The 14595-nt window shown below is 39.4% G+C and overlaps 1 long non-coding RNA gene across 2 annotated transcripts; it reads right to left on the bottom strand.

Moving 5' to 3' along the window:
• Positions 1 to 10213: 10213 nt before the first annotated feature.
• Positions 10214 to 11394, bottom strand: LOC134486006 (uncharacterized). 2 transcript variants are annotated; one of them, XR_010064526.1, is made up of 2 exons: positions 11160 to 11394; positions 10214 to 10461 (listed from the first exon to the last, which is right to left on the bottom strand). It is a non-coding gene; the product is annotated as an uncharacterized LOC134486006 (long non-coding RNA). The 2 variants fall into 2 exon arrangements; XR_010064527.1 differs by having other exon boundaries at positions 10214 to 10631.
• Between the last annotated feature and the right edge of the window lie 3201 nt (positions 11395 to 14595).

A 14595-nucleotide genomic window follows, 5' to 3' on the forward strand; every position in this document is an offset into this window, starting at 1 on the left:
GAGCTGGAGAGAAATTGCAGATGTGTGAAGCGGGTCTTTGGTCTTTAAGTACACACTCGTACATGTGCACAGACACCTGTACTTAACACCTGTGAGCAGGCATGAACATGCTTCCACCATTCACACACACACACACTGTGTTATAGCCATCAGAATGGTTCTCGGAACCTCATGGGTGGTATTTCCTATGCTGACTGTCACCCTAAGCTTAATCTCCTCGCACTTGGAAATCTTGCCAGCTTAATCACATGCTGGAAGATCCACACGGCCCACATAAGCTTCCGATTCACACATCCATAAACCTGATTCCTCACACTTAGCTCAGAGAAAGAAAAGAATATGATTCAAAATAAATTAAGAAAGTGAGCCTTCATACCTTTTCTTCCGAAACGCTGTAAGTGACCCAATAAAGAGTTCTATGCTTTCCCCCAGAAAGATTGGGTCGTTCCACTTCTCCGTGTAACAGTGGTACTTAGCTTATCTTTATACAGCTTCAAAATGGCTGGTCAGCAACCGGCTTATTCCTCCTGTGCTAGTAAGATTATTGCCCATCACCCACTCCTTTGAGAAAGCTTGGGAACCACAGATGCAAAGGGAGGCTTTATTTCTTGCTGCCTTTTGCTCTTCTAGAAACAGCTGTAAATGATACCAGAGCGAGTGTAAGCCTGGGCAACATTTTTTATTCAAATTGAATTTGCTCTTCCATAATTTCACCTGGGAAAGAATGGTAGTGATGGAAATTCTACCTAGACAGATTAATTCAGGGATCACGAAAAAAAAAAAAACAAACAAACAGGGAAGAGGAGTTAATGACTCTTTACCATGTAACTCAAGGTGCAGAAGGTCCTTGGAGAGGCCACAATCCTGGTGGGGGAAGGCGAGGGTAGTTTATTAATGACATAAAGGCTTTGAAAATGAATTCATCTTGAATACTAAACTGTTTGGGACACACGAGTTTTATGGCCTTTTTGTTATGAATAGTTTCTAACATATTTTATTCTATTGATAAACTACACGTTTTTTCACCACATTAATTTTAAATTTAAAATGAACTCCTAGTAACTGCAGTCATTCATCTAATTTTCAGCCATCAGGGTAGCCGCTGGTTTTCTCTATTGCCTGTATAAATAGCTAATACAGAAGCTGAAGACCGAAAGCCACTAAATATTGATAGTTCATATTAGGATATGGTGACTTACTTGTTTAATTATTCAGTCAACCAATCATTTCTTTTCTATCCTATCTATCTATCTATCTATCTATCTATCTATCTATCCATCCATCCATCTGCCTGCCAATCAACCACCCATCCAACCATCCACCCATCCACCTACTCACCCACCTTTTCTTCTTCTCTCTCTCTCTCTCTCTCTCTCTCTCTCTCTCTCTTGTTTCTCCCTTGCTTGCTTTCTCTATCTATCTATCTATCTATCTATCTATCTATCTATCTATCTATCATCTAAATAATGGTCCATCCTGCCTTTAGTATACAGGATCTCATAAACCCTGTTCTTCTATTCAGTTTTCTAGCAGAAATATCAATGCTAAAGTTAGAACGGGAACTCCACGTTTACTAATTTGAGTCCGAGAACCAGTAAAATGAACAGGAAGACACAAGGCAAGATTGTTGCTTACTTGGGCAGAAGGATCCTTTATGTTGCCAATATAATAAAACTTCCTGTGACTACATGAATTGTTCACCATATGACCTTCACACGTGCTTATTTCGAGGTTGCTAATTTAATTCCCTTTTTTTTTTCTTCTTCAAAGCTTTCATTGAATGTCTGTGGGATTAAGATACTTTCTGCCTTGATGTTGTTTGGTTGTTTAGTTTATGATTAGTGCTTTGGACTACCTTTCTGATGCTCCTTTGTTTTGCAGCAGGAAGAGACCTCGATCACACACTGCTAATACACACTGCACATTAAGCATGTGGTTGGCCTAAAGCAAAGTAGAGAAGATTTGGGGAAAAACCCTAGCTCTATCTCCAGATTTTCCTCCCCGTTACGTAGAAAGAAACAACACTGTGCAAGCGGCAATGAACACCTACCAACCTGAAAACTCTCATTACACTATTCTTTGAAGTCTGCTAACCTCATGCACACGAATCAGTTATATTTACTAGCATATCTGAAGCTAAGGTGGTCCTGCCATCACTTTGCTTCTGTTGCATGGTTCCTTTACGTGAGATTCTTTCTCGCCTGTGTTCCCAGTAGCCTTGCCTCGCAGGCTGAATCTCATACTTTTGCTTTCCTTGGCTGGCCCTAGATGCCTCATGCATCCCAAGCCAGGAACAAGTAATAAAACAGCTCATGATTATTGCTAAGCACTGGATTTACCAGAGTGGGCCAATTTAGGGACAAACTGTGACATGTTTCAATTATCTATCTTAGTTCTCAGTTTATCTTCATAGAAGGCAATTTATGTAATAATATATAATTTAGGCTTTGATAGACAAAAGTTTCAACTTCTGCGACCCAGTTTGCAAGGAGACCAGAAGATATAATGTTTGCTGAGACAACAATGCATGTGTGTAAAGTGTTTGGTAGAGTTCTGGGTTTAGGGAGATATTTCAGAATTGTCATCTGCAAATATCTTCATTGTCACCTAACAAGAAAGGGTCTCATACAAGGCTCTCTCTGTGGATAACCTTGAGGAGAATGGAGTATCATGGAGCCTTGAGTTCAAATACAAGTTTCATTTTATCAACCTACTCCTGAACGTCCCCTAAAGCAAGGGACTTACCTAGCCTTAATTTTGGTTTCTTATCTTTGAAATGTGGAAAAATTGCATCCTGAATGTCTCTTTTAAGAAATAAAATAAATGTAAACTGTTAATAATCTAGTGTTTATAAACCAATGAAAACATTCTTTGTAAGTCATATTGTAGCCATTGCTGTTATCAGGCAGGGATATAAAATCTGAACAAACTCAGGGCTCTGAAACTAGGATTTAAGCTTTTATATTTTTTTCCTTAAAAGGTCTCTGATGAATGAAATCACTAGATTGAATTTTCAAATACAAATTTACCATTTAGCTGTCGAACCCTCATGTAACACTTTTAATGGAGAGCACATATATTTACGAAGGATCTTCAAAAGTTATAGAACAAACTACTTTCAGTGAACTCTTACCGTGTTCACTTTCTACACAATTTTAAGCCCTAGTAACATGCAGAATAAAAAAATTCAAATATTATGTGTTTGCACAAGTGTGTGTCTATGTATATGTGCGATTGCTCAATATTTTTTGATGTTAGAACTCATTAGTGTGTGTCTCACTACTTCTTTCCCTCATTTCGAAGTCCAAATTGTAGACACCCAACTCGTTAGAAACAGGATGAGCAGTCCCTTTGCTTGCATAATGCACAGAAATCCATGTATACATCAGAGGCTCCTTTTACTGTCTTGCCCTGAACACAGCATAGACCAGAGATTGAGCTGGAGAGGAGGCTCTCCAGAGGGAAAGCACTTGTGTTGGATGTCACTGATTTGTGATTTTGACCAAGCTGTAAGATTCAAACATAATGACTACAGCCGCCTTAAGGAAAATACCAGGTGGCTGGGACTTTCCGTTATCAGAACTAGGGAGTTTCCAAAGAATTTAGAATAACACCTTGTCCAAAAGAATTTAGAATAACATCCTGCTCCAGGAAATGAGCTAACCAAGAAGAGGGGGCAGGGCTCTTACCAGGCCCCCATCCATGTGCCAAAGATACCTCCTCCATTAAGGAGTGTAAAGGTCAATGTGCATCATCAAGGACCAGATCACGCTGCTGCCAAAGGTTATCCTCCACTAGTGTATAAAAAGGGTGTGCTTTTGCTATTCAGGGTCAACTCTGTCCTGATGACAGGGCAACCCCAGTGCGCTGGATCATTAAACCTCTTGTTCGATTGCACCGCTCTCTGTCTCTGTGTTTTCGTGAGTGGGACCTCCTGGACTTAGGGCACATCAGGTCTTACACAAGTCAGCTCAGTCAGTCAACAGGTTCTCCAAGGCAGGAGTGAGGACTGAAAAGAAAAAAGACAGACAAACTATAACATGACTCCAGCCGGTTCTGAGGCTGAAGCAGATGTTTTCATTTTCCAATCTGCTTTTATACCACTTTAATTACATGGAAAGTGATAAGATCAGTTCTGAGTTGAGGAAGAGCAAGGTGATAATCAAAATCCTGTAAACACCTTTCTGGGGGGCTGGACAGGATGACCAAGACAAATGGACTGCCACACATGCTTCTGCTGAGCCTGCTCTGAGGTTCGCATTAACTCCAATGTAAATGTTATTTATCAAGACCCACTTCCTGAGCCCAAGCCTAAAGCCAGATTCCTGCCCTGGGCTTCTTTATTTTGTCCTGATAAAGTCAGATTCCCACCAAGTGTCTAGAAGCTAAGCAAATGGTCCCAAAAGACCCTCTACATGATTTGTGTGTGTGTGTGTGTGTGTGTGTGTGTGTGTGTGTGTGTGTGTGTGTCTGTTGTGCGTTTAAAGGTGCCTTTCTGAGTTAACCAGTGGGACACTTTATTTCTTTGATTTGGGAACTTTTTCCTGACATGTTTGGATGTTACTTAGCAATAAGTTAGACATAGTTAGCTTTGAAAGTAGAAAGTTGCAAGGAGTCTGTCATTCCTTTAACTATTTCATAGAGGCCCCAAGTAAAAATATTCCATTGGGGACCAAATTTAACCCTCCCCGCAGGACTGCGGTTGAAGTCCAGCTATGACAGTTTCCTTCAGTGGATGGGTGATAGAGTTCAGAGAGCTGTGTGGCTTTGGTTTTAGGAAGATTAGTCTCCGATTTCTTTTTTATTAAAACAGAAAAAGAGAAAGTTTTATGCAAAAGCATAAATATTGCCCAGAACGTATCAACAATTGGACTTTTCCTGTTCGAGAATACTAAAGAAAAGCTTCTCAGTACAGTTAGAAAGCAGGAATTTACCCAAAGAATCTTCCCTCAAAGGCTGTTAACTTTTAAGAAACTGCAGACAATGGAATTACCTCATTCTAACACTGGTAATCCGCAACTCTCAGAAGTCTTAAAGGACATCTTATTTTCTTAAAAGAATTTGAATACCTGCTTCTAAATAGCACATTTTTAATGTTAAATAGTAAAGTGTTCTGATTCAAAAGTGCTACCTAACTCATAAATTCATCTTTGAACAAACTGTTCCCCAAATACAATCAGCTCCTAAATTAATCTCACTTTCACTAAGACTCAAGTCCATTAGGCACCGAGAAGAAAGACCACCCGACTAATGTGTCCCTAGGTTTTTCTGACAATGGTCCATCTCTGCAAAGGGGATTGGATGCTTCAGACAATTTTCCTAAGTGGGATGTTGTTGTTGTCTTAATTTTCACATGATCTCCATTAAGAGGTTTGCTTTATTTACGAGAGTCATCTATGTGTTTTGCAATGGCTCCTACTTAGCCCCTAAGTACTAGCTGGTTGCACTAAAATATTGATTTAAGTCCATAAAGTCCTGATGGTTTGGGTATTGTCTGCATTCACCAGTTTTACTTTCTCGAAACTGAACTAAGAAACTTCCCTCTGTCGTCTACGTCTGCATCACATGTCAGCCATTTATCTTTCTCTCATCTTCATATCTATTGACCTGCATATCCTAAACACACGGAAAGAACCTGAAGCTTGTGTACTTCTAATCTCTCCTAAAAACAAACATGTAATTACAAAAGAATAAATAATTTGAGAAATGAATTTGAGAAACCATGAAATCTCTGCATTGTTAAGGACTCACAGTATCCCTAAATATAAATTAAAAAAATTATAATGTATCATTTGTCTGCAACATTCTTATTATGTATTTTATTACATAATTTTTTTAGCCATTTGGAGCATACTCTTTATTTATTTATTTGTTTTATTCACATGAGTACACTGTAGGTGTCTCAGACACACCAGAAGAAGGCATCAGATCCCATCAAAGATGGTTGTGTGCCACCATGTGATTGCTGGGAATTGAACTCAGGACCTTTGGAAGAGCAGTCAGTGCTCTTAACAATTAAGCCATCTCTCCAGCCCACCCTCTTGTCATGTAGTCATATGCAATTATTGCATGATATTTTCTTACATTGGTAACTCAATATTTTCTCAGATAAATATTATTTCAGGCGTTTTGTTTTGGAGAGTTACAAAATATATCTTAGATTCTTATCATTAATACTACTAGATATAATTTTTTAGATTATTGTCAAATTTGGAAAAAATACCCCACACAAGAGAGTTTGTCCTTTCATGATATGCTGACTCTTTTCTGGACCAAGCCTCCTGAGGGCTGCCAACCCTCCTGAGGGCTGTTTAGGGCTGAGCGTGGTCTTCCTGGTCCACTCACTCAAGGGCTGTTTGGTCTCAAACTCTGAAGTGTCAGTCATTTCTGATAGGTATGAACTGGGTGGTTTCTGAAGTGCATCCATGCGTGAATTATTGCCTCATAGTTGAAGAAGTTTTGCCAAGGTGGGAGGGTAGGTATTGACCTACAGCTCCAGGGGTTGCAGCTCCTGGATGATGAGATGTGACAACCACAACAATAGATGTGGGTCTCATCACATCTACAGTCTACATTCCGAGAGGAAAGAGCTCAGCTCTTTATATTGGCATTGGGCCCAAAAGGGATGGGGGCAATGTGTCAGAAAGCCACTAGGTCCTCTGTGTACATGTATGATTATGTATCTTGGTTTCCTCGTGGGACTCCTAACAATGGAGGTGAAGGTTATTTCTATATTTTTCTCGGTCTGCTTTAACAAGAGTTCAACTTCCCCTCTCGCCAAGTACCCACCAGAGGTAATGGGTAAGAAAAGTTATTAGGATATGGGGGAATTGGACCTGTTTACAAATAGTTCTTCCATTGTTAGGAGTCCCAAAAGGACGCAGAGCTACACAATCACACATGCGACCGAGGAAGAATAATGGAGGAGGAATGGATCTGTAGGTGAGGGGAGGGAAGAAGCGACTGGGAGTAGTGAACGAGGGGGAAACTGCAGACTGAATGCAATATATGACAGAAGAGTTTTTTAAAAAGTCAATTTTCACGAGTGAGAGACAAAACCCAAAAGACAAAAGTGAATGAAATGGAGTAGAGATGAATAGTTACAAGAGGAGAGAATATTTTGATGTCACTCTGTGTTGGGGCAAGGACTACACACGCAGGGGAACAGCAAATGTTATAAGGCAAGAAGGCAGACTATATGCATGAGAATATCCATCCCTTTCCAAGGGGTCTTGGCTATCCTTCATTAAGAGACAACACTCAGCCATGAGACGTATTCTCACCAGTAACCTGCACATAACCCTAGATAGGGGAAGATTCAAATTCATTCCAGTTGAACTGAAATGACTTTACCCATGGGATTGTCTCAGACAGAATGGGAGGGAGAACTCTGCCTCTCGACACAGTCTGGCTTGCTTATCTGTGGAGTTGTGACCACAGAAAACTTCTGCTCCAAGCTATTGAGTTTACTTTTCTTTTTCTTTAACAGAAAATGATAAGCCTAATAGACACCGGCATATAATCATCGTAGATATCATCTCTTGTTCATCTCTGTTACAGTGAGGTGTGAACGACAAACCTCCTAGAATCTGGACTTGGAATCCTAGGACCCGAAGGAAGTGTATTAAACATATGCTTGCATCCTCACAGGTGGAGATTGGAGCACTGGAGGAGATTCCAGGGTGCCTGATGATTAACAAATCCACCTGAAATGATGAACGCCAGACTCAGGGAGAGACTGTGTCTAAAATAAAATAAGGTAGAGAATGATGAAGCCGGATGCTGATCTCCGCTTTCTACTCGCGCAGACACAGGTATGTACCACATGCAACAATGCTCCCCCCGTTACTTGGGTCAGTGTAGCTGTGAATCATGAAGCAGTGTCTTGTAGTTTTAACGGGCAGTGGCTGGCACAGGCTCTTCCCTGATTTGAGAACAAGGTTCTCTGGCGCACAGGTGCTATAAAGGTAGCAAGGGACCGAGGCAAATTAAGACTTTAAAAACATTTCAGAAACTACATGTAATAAGAAAGGTTCATCAGTAGAGTCGTTGCAAGCAATTCCTGCATGCTTTAAGGATAGAAATCCTTGAAAAAGCCTTGCTCAAAACAAAGGAGTTTCTTTCCGTACGAATCAGTAGAACTTCCTCTGAGGGCGTCGTCGGGTACGTATGCGATATTTTGCGATATGGTGGGAACCGAGTTGTGGAGACTTACCCAGCTGGTGAAGTTGTCTGCATTTCTGTCTCTCTAGAGGAAATTGCCATTCTGATCGCAAACAATTTTTTCTTTGAGTTAAACATTTCATTCTCTTGGGTGTTTGTTGCTAATGGAGACAGAAATACCACGTTCATCTGGATTTAATATATTTCACACACATCTCGTCAAGTGCACTATTTTCTCAGCAGAAGTAGGATTTTAACAGTTTTTTGTGACTTTTGACACATCATCGCTTAGGAAGCTTACTTTTCAGGGACTGAGAAGGGTCTGGTGCAAAAGCTGGCTTTGTCTTGTTCACAAATGGATAAACAGATGTCACTTGTAGATTTTTCTGAACAAAACCCAAATGACATCATACAAAGGAACCACCACACAGTTTCTCCCCTTCCTGGCTGTGCAAACCATGCTATCGTTGACTTGACCACACAGCAAAATGATCCCGTGACCTGGTCTCTTTCTGTCTGCCCATAAATAAAGACATTGAAAACATTTTTGGAAAATGTTCCCCTTACTATGCTCAGCACAGAAGTTCAAGCAGCCCCCACACCCAGCCCTGGGGTTTACTTTTGTGAATTGTAGCGAATGAACTCACTTCCTAGGAATGGTGAGTGAAGCCCTCCTAAGTGACAGAACGGTGATTTAAGGGTGCTGTTGGCTTCATTGTTCAAAGCCAGTGTGCTATATATTTAACCTAAATGATGGTGTGAAGAGTAACTCCTATGTGAGAGAGAGAAACATATCTCGTGTTTTTAGAATGTGACAAGCAAAAGAAGAGAGTGGCTCGGTATTTAATAACAGCAACAGAACAATAGTTAAATGTACTATCTTAATCCCGCGTACATGTTTAAATTATTTGTGGAAGTACCATCAATTCATACTGCAGATTCAAATTATACTCTTTCTGCTGCTACTATGTGTTCGTTGTTACTTTAATCTATGCTCATTATCCTGACTACTTCAGAACTCAAAGTGTTTGGCTGGAATGAGTCTGCTGTGCCTTTCTCTACTGGGCCAGTACCTGGAATGGCTAAAGGACAGATGGCTCCATTTTTACTCCCATTGTATCCTTATGGAAACAGTGCTAATGGTCAAGGGAGAATAGGCTCTAGCAAAGTCAAGGAGACCTTTCTCTATTTAACATATCTTATTTCAGTAACCACATGATTTTCTAAAGTCATCCTTTGTTTGTTGGAGAAGGGTGTGGTCATCAGAACTTCGAATTGGATACCAGGCTGCCACTCTAGCACTTGCTGTTTTCTAGTCTCATGGTGCACGGGCTGCTTGGAGATAATTTTAGCAATTGTCCATTTCTCACTGCCACTTGGGATTGCAATAAAGGGGGTCACTGATGAGTACCAGGTTGGGATTTAAGTCAGGGTGGGAGCTTAAGTCTCATGATGCTCAGAAAAAGAAAAAGAAGAAGGAGCAAAAGACGAAAAGCAAAGCACGTGGCATGGTGTCTGCCCTTCTCAAATTTTCATCTGCTTTATGGAGAAGAATCTCTTTAATATTTTGAAGTGTCCTGAATATGCAGTTACAGAATTATAGGTATTGTGTAATAGTGATTTAATGATTATTTTTCAATCTCTGAATATTTATTGGTGTCTGTTTATATTTATTGTGTATGTCTGTGACTGGCTCTATCTTGGGCTTCTTGCCCAAAATGTGTTTGGAGTGCTTATCAGTTCAGGGGCAGAGACACAGGAAGGAGTTCCTAGGTAATTGGTCAGGAAGTTGCATGCACCTAGTAACACTGCTAATTTCTTGCCCTAGGCAAGAGCGGACTATTCTATCTCTTTATTAATTTCTGTTACTTGGCCCAGAATGCAAAGTTATTCTGGAAATTGAGCACGTATCTATTTAAACATTTTTTTCTGCCATTCAGCAAGTTCTAATAATCCTTGAAAAAAAATAGAAACTTTGAGGAGAAATTCATAAAGGTATACCAAATATTCTAGACCGAGGTAATAAATGAACATGCAGCATACAAATGCATTTCTTTTTATCTCAGTTTAATGTGGATGGTGAGACAGTGGGAAAGGAAGGAGTCCAAGGGAACTTGAGTTTGGTCTGATCCAGCATCAGTTCCTCACCTTAGCAGAGACTCTAAAGACAACAGAATTTGTCCTGTCTCCATTAAGCCAGGTACACAGGAAGTGATAATGGATTTGTCTTCATCTCCTTATATAGATTATGCCGATGACTGCCTCTGCGAGGAAGACTGGTGAATACTCTGTGTCTTCCTAGAAAATGATGAAGAAGCTTTAAGACAACATTAGTCATGGTCCTGGAGGACTTCAGATCATTCATTTGTGCTGTTCTTTCCTGTTGTTCTTCTTCTGAACACCGGTGGATCTCATGTGTGGAATGGGCTTGATCCCTGAGAGTGCCACTGCCGTGTATGTCAGTTCTTCTAAGGGTGATAGACTTCTCTCAGGACATATGCATTGCTTTAACGCATTAATACAACATTTAAATCACACACACACACACACACACACACAATTTCTTCAATTTGGAAAGTAGGCTTTTGTTAAATACAGGAAGCTACAGGGATTAAATGATTGTTGCCGAGTTCCTGCCTGAATCTTTGATAATACCTAACATACATTCCTGGGCCATTGAAGCATTTCACAGATTGCTTTTCTACATTTGTTGAATTTTAAGCATTGCGGAACCTGTCTTTTGCTAATAAGAACTTATCAGCTTAGCTCATTTGCATAGAGAAACTAAGTATGCAGTTAATTTGCACATTTAAAATGTATGAAAAAAGCATTTTCCCTTGCACACCGGGGGGCTCTAAGTTACACAAATAAGAAACTTTAACTCAAAGACAACCAGAAAAGCCCATGGATATACAAATAGGACTAATTGGTATTTGGTTTATAGCTACATGCTGACAACGATTAAGTTAATTATAAGGCACATAGTGCTAAATTACCATCTTTTTCATCCATTTTCTGTAATAGCAAGTGCCCCAGAGAGGTTCTGGTTCAAAGTCTAGTTAGTCCAAACAAGAATAGAGGTGAAACCATCCTTAAAGTTAACCAGTTAACACATGACAAAATAATTTATGTCATATTCAGAGAAAATAAGAGTGGACCAAGAAAAGACACAGTTAATTGACTAAATAGTTAATTTCCCAAACATTCCAATCATATTTCCATCTTGAAAGAAATGAGATCACAATGCTGTAGTCTACGGCAACATTCCTTGAACAGATGATGTTTAGTTTGTTCTGGAAGCTACATGACCAGTGTCCACTGGTCATATAGGAAGGAAATCAGACTGGAAATCAAGGGAAATAGATGGCTACAAGAGCAGGTTGTTGTAAATTAAAACAGCGTGTTACCATGTAGACAATAAAAATTGTCCTTTGAGCTGTAGAGAGCAAAATGGGTACCAGAAGACCTTTGTTCCTTTTAAATTACGAGAGATTTATTCCCAAGTCACTAATGAGACCATTTCATTGGGATTGATTGAAACCATATGAGAATTCAAATCTACTCAACTAATAGAATTTACCAGAAGCAGAGATAGAAGAGTACTCTTGCCCATATTTCTGGAAGAAATAGTTTTTAGAATTAAACTGCTTGATCTGCTGTTAAGTATCGTCATCCCAGTGAAGACCTCATCCAGTCAACCATACTGTGTAAGTGCTGGACCATCAATACCCAGAGGCATACTTGGTACAAATAAACATCCTTATAGGTACCTTGCTCATAAAGCATCAAAGGAAGGAACTGTTCCAGCCACTATTGCAGAAAGGTTTGGGGAAATTATAGCAATCATAGCCTTTCCTTGAGCCCTGGTACTTTTAACAACTCATTCGTTGATTTGCCAAGAAATCAGAGATTTAAGAAAAGCAAAGGAATAAATAAATAAATAAACAAACAGATAGATAGATAGATAAATAGGTAAATAAGGCAAGCATGATAGTGTGTTGACCCTTCCCTTCTGTCTTGTCTCTGGCTTCCTGTATGAACATCAACCTATATGTCCTGTAAATAATAGCTCAAGAGAAAGGATCAAGCAATTAGTAGGATGGGATCATACCAGTCGGGCTGAGGCAAGAGGCAGGAAAAGTTGGAACAATTTCTAGCTGTCATAGTCACAAAATTTGTAGAAGCGACAGAAAAATGAAAACTAGGCCAAACCGCAAAGATTGATAGCACTCTGTTTCCTCTAATTTATAAAACTCTGCTTGCTTCAATTGGAGACCTATGTGATGTTGTCCAGGCATTGTCTCATATACGTGTGTTTCACAAAGCCTGAAATTTCTCTCTGATGCACATACATTAAAATCATACAGTTACCAGGCCAGGAAGAGACCAGGGGTACTTTAATTACTCTTTCCTTTTTCTATTTTAAGACATGTGACTGCTGGGGGTCTGTAGTCATACATGGAGAACACTACTAATCTGCATGGCAGCTTTAAATGTGTGTGTGCTTGAGAAGCCAAGGATGGTGAAGCCATTGAAGTGTAACTTATTTAGATTGGCAGACTACCAATGAGATCCTGAGAATTTATATGCTTGTGTTCTAAGGCTGCTTAAGTCTTAATTATTTTTATCAAGAATTCAAGACCACAAATACACCATTTCCTTGAAAATAAAAACAAGATTAATGAAAACACGTGAGATAAATTTCAGTGCTTATTTTTCTAAGCTACAAGCAATACAAACAAAATTACAAAAACCCCATTTAATTCATAAAGGAATCACCATAAGAGACTCATGTGATATCAGGCCCACTCAGGGTGTGTGGGAAAGGGTTAAGGCCTTAGGGAAATGATATCTTCACTGAAAGCATTCGGTCCCCAAAGCTGACTAATTACTGGGAGTGTGCTCTACCACGTAATTCCTTTTGGTTTGTGCCCATTTGGGAACGCACAGTTTTCTGTGGTTATCTTAAAGACTGTTTCAGGACCCTCAGCATCTCCCTCCTTCGTGCATGTGGACACATCAAAAGCCAACACCCACGGCCACTAGCTAGAACTCAATGTGTATGACACTCAAATAATGAACTCGTTCTTCACGTTGTAAAACTTAAACTTTATATGCGTGGAGTTTTTGGAGTACATTACATTTTTTGAAGAATGGAACACGTGCAAGAAAAAGGGTTGTTCAAGTTGCCAGTAGCCTACAGAAGAGTCAAGCCTGTTAGCAGGACAACATTCCTAACAGTACTACCAAGGAAAGATTCCCTCTCCTGATGATAATAAGTGTGGCATAGAATCACTCACTTTTAGCAACAAATAGACTATTTTTTAAACTTGTGAAGCTTAGTGACTGTCAGTTTTGATAATTCAAGTCCTTTAAAAGCATAGGGTTATAAAGAATCACTGGGCTTTAAACGAAACAGGAAATTGAGACATGTACCCCAACCATTTGTTACATCTAGAAAGTTACTGGGAAAAAATCTCTACATTTTCTCCCACCTTTGCACAGTATCCACAGAATTTGCTGAAAATGTGGCTTAAAGAAAACAGTCAAGCATACTGAAACATTTGCAACTCTTCTATTTTCTTTTCTTACTCAATCGCTCATACTGCATTGGCGCGCACCATGGAGAGCTAGTACTACGAGAGAGACCTCATTTGGCAGGGTGCTGAAATGTCACGCTAGTCAAGAGTAAATCTGAGTTAGGCCACATGGCAAATCCAAATAGATGAAGATTGTTGCTGCAAGACGCACTTTTGTTACTTAAACAATTATCCATAATCTTCCATTCCTCAAAATGCATTCTTTGGTTGACTGAATAATTTCTATTGCAATTTGCCTAAGTAGAACTAAATTCAACCTCGGAATGTTAATGACAGTAGAGGTAGATAACTAAAATCTAGGAAAAGATTACAATTCATACTTAAAATTTACATATGCAAATTTTTTACTTAATTTCTTGGAACACAAACTAGTGTAGATTTCTACATTTTACAGAAAAGAATCCGTTGGAAGAGGTACATTGAATTAAATAATAAGGTCTTCACATTGCCTGGTTTTCAGCAGTGCAGAATGATATTTTAGTTCCCATATATTACTCTGTGTTTTAATTTATAAGTGTATGCTGAGCAGAAGAGAAAAATTGGCAGCAGATAAATAGATAAACACAGCATGGTGTTCCTATGTGTTCTTCAAAATGAAATAAAGCACCTACTTTTTTGTATATAAAGATCTATTCAGTGATAATGAAAAGAACACATTTAGGATACTTAAATTCTAGTTTAAGGGATCTAAGGGGAAGGTTCATTCAAGGACATGATTGGGTAGGATGTGCGTATCCTCTACAAAGAAGCACAAAGCCACCCTAAAAAATTTTGGATATTGGAAATTCCTCATTGTTTTTGTGTTTTCTAGATATGCTGGTGGAGGAATGGC

Source organism: Rattus norvegicus, chromosome 2 (assembly GCF_036323735.1).
Source record: "Rattus norvegicus strain BN/NHsdMcwi chromosome 2, GRCr8, whole genome shotgun sequence".
NCBI lineage: Eukaryota > Metazoa > Chordata > Mammalia > Rodentia > Muridae > Rattus > Rattus norvegicus.